Consider the following 4,686-nt stretch of genomic DNA (forward strand, 5'->3'; position numbering starts at 1 on the left):
TGCCTCCGGTTTGGGGAGGTATAAAGAATTGATAAAATATTTACGAAGAACAATTAGACTAAAGCGACGTTCCGGGGTTGAATACATAATTTTTGAGGTCAACAAGGAATTATAAGGATTGAATTTGCTATTTTCAAAAAGACGTTGCAACAGCTTTAGGATTTTACTGTAAATGTTCAGTGAGTCTGGTTTGAAAGCTTGGAGCTTTTAAAGACCTAGAGCAGAATATTACTGAGAAGGTAAGCCCAATAATTTGGTCTCAAGTGATATAACGTTAAAGCCCGTTCGTAAACAAGCTTTGATTTTCTAAGCTTTGAACCGGCAATAGAGCTTTAAAGCTCGATGAGATGAGCTTTGTATTTGAAACATCCCTTTTAATACTTGAAAATCGTTAAGAAAATTTTGAGAACTGACGGCAATTTGTTGTGGTCCCCAATCTAATTTAATGTTCAAATCTGGAGTAAGCTTCGTGGCCTCCTAATTGAACTTTCTTTGATACCCCAACCAAAATTTCAGCCATTATTTTTATATAAAAACCCAGCTGGTTTGCTAAGCTTTGAACTTAAATTAAAGCGCGAAAGCTCAATAGAAGGCTCTTTGATTCGGAATGTCAGATGTAATACTTTAAAATCGTTAAGGCCAATCAAATTTGAGAACTATTGTGCCTTGGTCCTCAAGGCTAATTTAACGATCAAATCTGAAGCAAGCTCATTGGACTTCTAATTAAGCTTTTTTTCGATACCCAAATCACATTTTAGCCACTCTTCTCGTATGAGAAAGACAACACCGTCGATTTAAAGAAACTCTAAAACTATGACTTCAACACCACGCATATAAAAGTCTATTGAACTTGCCGCAATAATTCAACTACCGTTACTTTTCACTACACTCTAAGTGAAATTAAATATTTAAAATGTGGCAATGCAAAGTAAATTTACACGAATGCACTTACTTAAACTTAAATATGCACAGCATACATACCTACACCCAAACAACGCCCATCACAAAGCCACACCCACCAATTCCAGTGAAAATCAGCAAATTTAGCATACTTTTGTGCGCGCAACGCCACCTACCAACCGCCAATAGTGCAAGCAATGCAACCAACATGGGCGCTGCCTTGCCACAATACCACACAGTAACCACAATGAAGATACACCACAAATTTCGAAGCCCACACTTCCGTCTCTGCCATCGTACCGCCGCCGCCGCACTTCATGCATATTTCCCAACTAATTTGCGGTTGCCACAGTTCAACGTTGGTTATTGTTGTTGCTACTGGTGCTGCTGCTGCGTCGTTGCAACAATTCATATGTGTTAAATGAAATTAAGATGCCAAAAAGTATAAGCGCCTTGTGGTATGCAACAATATACGCGCGTATGCGATTTTACGCTTTTTTGCCACGCTAACCACTTCACACCTTGTTGTAAAATGTAATTGAATGCCGCGCTGAATGGAATTTGTGAATTTCGCACAAGAGAGAGTGTGTAGTGTGTCAGTGTATACGTAACATACACAAGCATAGCATACTTTAAGGCGCGCACGCAAGTGTTTGCGCACATTCGCTGGCAATAAAGCGCACTTAAACTAATTATACGCGCACTCATACAATTGCAACGCGCACAAAACTTTGCTTGACTTTCGGCGCCGCGCTTCAAAAAATTACAATAAAAATCAGAAAACCTTATAACGCCTGGCGGTATGCAACGAAGACGCTATTGAAAATTGCGCAAATTCTTTCGGCAGTGCTGCAGTGGCAGGGGAGTGCTTCTTCCTACACATTCACGCAGCAATCTGCTACAAGCGCGGATACTATATCCATACATGTGTGTTTGTGTCCTATAAACTATTTTAATTAACCGAAAATTTACACCCGCATTTGTATGCGTTCAACTTGGTGTACATGTGAGTTCATCACTTTGTTCATATAAGTATTGGTGTGTGCCTGTTTGCATGTGTGCCGCAACACACACTTATGCTGCATCATTTATGCACGCGATATTGCATATTTTAAGGCGCTTGCCGCTGGCACTTTATTGCCATCATCGCTGACGGGCGTGGCCGTATCTCAGCGCCGCAATTATGTATGCAATGCATTAATTTTGACGTCAAAGTTGAGTAGAGTCCTTAGTGCGCGGCATGGCAGAGTGGATTTGAATTGCACTGTGCAACAAAGTGGGAGTTTTTTGATACTCAAAACTCATTTCTTGATATTTAAAACTAATTTTTTGATATTTAAAACTCACCTATAGTGCCGAAGCCCCTCTCAAGCAATCGATTCTTCATAAATCGACATGAGTTTACATATTCTGATATCTCTATAATGATTACTAACAAGTCGTGATATTTCATAAGAAATTTGATTAATTATTTCAGTTGATGTGATGTCGCTTGATATGATGTGACAATTATTTTATTTGTTATCCAGCAAAGTATTTGATAATGAAAATGAGAACAGAAAAAAAATAATCCCACCTGACTTGATATTATGTGATTTGAGATCACATGATGTGCTGTGACATCATATGATTTTCATTGAGTTCATTTTATTTCTTCTTATTAATTAAGAATAAACTAATTTGTTGTATAATATTCTCTAAGTGATGTGATATCATATGATATGATATAATGTAATACGAGTATGGTGTAATACAAAGTAATATGTTGTGATGTTATATCATATGATGTAATGGAAGGTTATAAGATGTGATTTTGTATTTATTGACACAACGTAAGATGCAAAGTGGGTTTATAGATGTTATGCATTTAATGTGACATCAAATAAATACGACTAAATTTCATTTGATATGATGTTATGCTGCATGTGATGCGGTTTCATTTGATTTTTAATTACATAGGAAGAATAATTCTGATTAATGGAAAATTGAAAAAAAAAAAATTATTGTTTAATAAACCCAATGATATGACACAAGATCATATGATGTGCTGCAAACTAAAGCTGTGATGTGATATCATATCATCAACACTAAGATCATGAGATGTGATTTGATTTTTTTTCTAATTTATTGCTATTACAAACCATTCGTTGTGACTGTTTATAAGTTATTAATCTAATATTTGAGGTCACATATGTATGACTATATTTCATTTGATGTGAAGTGATGATATGCATCATAACGGGTGATTTTTTTGAGGTTAGGATTTTCATGCATTAGTATTTGACAGATCACGTGGGATTTCAGACATGGTGTCAAAGAGAAAGATGCTCAGTATGCTTTGACATTTCATCATGAATAGACTTACTAACGAGCAACGCTTGCAAATCATTGAATTTTATTACCAAAATCAGTGTTCGGTTCGAAATGTGTTTATCGACAAATTTTGTTCAGCGATGAGGCTCATTTCTGGTTGAATGGCTACGTAAATAAGCAAAATTGCCGCATTTGGGGTGAAGAGCAACCAGAAGCCGTTCAAGAACTGCCCATGCATCCCGAAAAATGCACTGTTTGGTGTGGTTTGTACGCTGGTGGAATCATTGGACCGTATTTTTTCAAAGATGCTGTTGGACGCAACGTTACGGTGAATGGCGATCGCTATCGTTCGATGCTAACAAACTTTTTGTTGCCAAAAATGGAAGAACTGAACTTGGTTGACATGTGGTTTCAACAAGATGGCGCTACATGCCACACAGCTCGCGATTCTATGGCCATTTTGAGGGAAAACTTCGGAGAACAATTCATCTCAAGAAATGGACCCGTAAGTTGGCCACCAAGATCATGCGATTTAACGCCTTTAGACTATTTTTTGTGGGGCTACGTCAAGTCTAAAGTCTACAGAAATAAGCCAGCAACTATTCCAGCTTTGGAAGACAACATTTCCGAAGAAATTCGGGCTATTCCGGCCGAAATGCTCGAAAAAGTTGCCCAAAATTGGACTTTCCGAATGGACCACCTAAGACGCAGCCGCGGTCAACATTTAAATGAAATTAATTTTATGCGTTTTTTTTTTTAAAAAAGTTATCAAGCTCTTAAAAAATCACCCTTTATATCATCGTAGCGGAAACTTATTTATTCGAATTGCTTTAATCGTGCTTGGGTATATTTTTATGTGATGCCAAGGTTATCTGTTTGACAATAAATTTTTAACTCATTTTTCAAATTTTTAGCTCATATAATACTGTTCTGATTTCATTTGTTCTCTACGGAAGACTTGATGAAGATTGCTTAAATGCCAGATTGCTTAAATGGTATAAAATTTTTGCTTCATATTAATTATGCTTTATAACTAATCTCACACTATTTCATTAGAATTATTTTTCATTGTGTTTCATCCCATTTCATTTTATTCCAAACTATTTGTGTATCTACCATCTTGGGTGGTCCATTCACTTTCATTTTGTATCGTTACTTTCCAGTTTGTTCATCTCAGACAATTTCGTCAACATTATTTTTTAATTTTATTTCATTTCTTCACTAGAAAACATCAAAAACTCTAATGTTCCATTTCCTGACTTAGCTGTGGTCTTGTTAAGCTCGCTTTGTTTCCACAAAGTCATTCCTAATTTTCATACATCAATTCGCTTTTCATTTGATTTCATTTCATTTAACTTTTCTTGTTCCATTTAATACAATTTTGTTTCGTTCCATTCCATTTTGTTCCAATTTATTATATTTCTCTTCCATTTTGGGAGTCCAATTCCATTCCATTTAGTTACAAATTATTTA

The sequence above is a fragment of the Zeugodacus cucurbitae genome, chromosome 5 (assembly GCF_028554725.1).
Source record: "Zeugodacus cucurbitae isolate PBARC_wt_2022May chromosome 5, idZeuCucr1.2, whole genome shotgun sequence".
Taxonomy (NCBI): Eukaryota; Metazoa; Arthropoda; class Insecta; order Diptera; family Tephritidae; genus Zeugodacus; species Zeugodacus cucurbitae.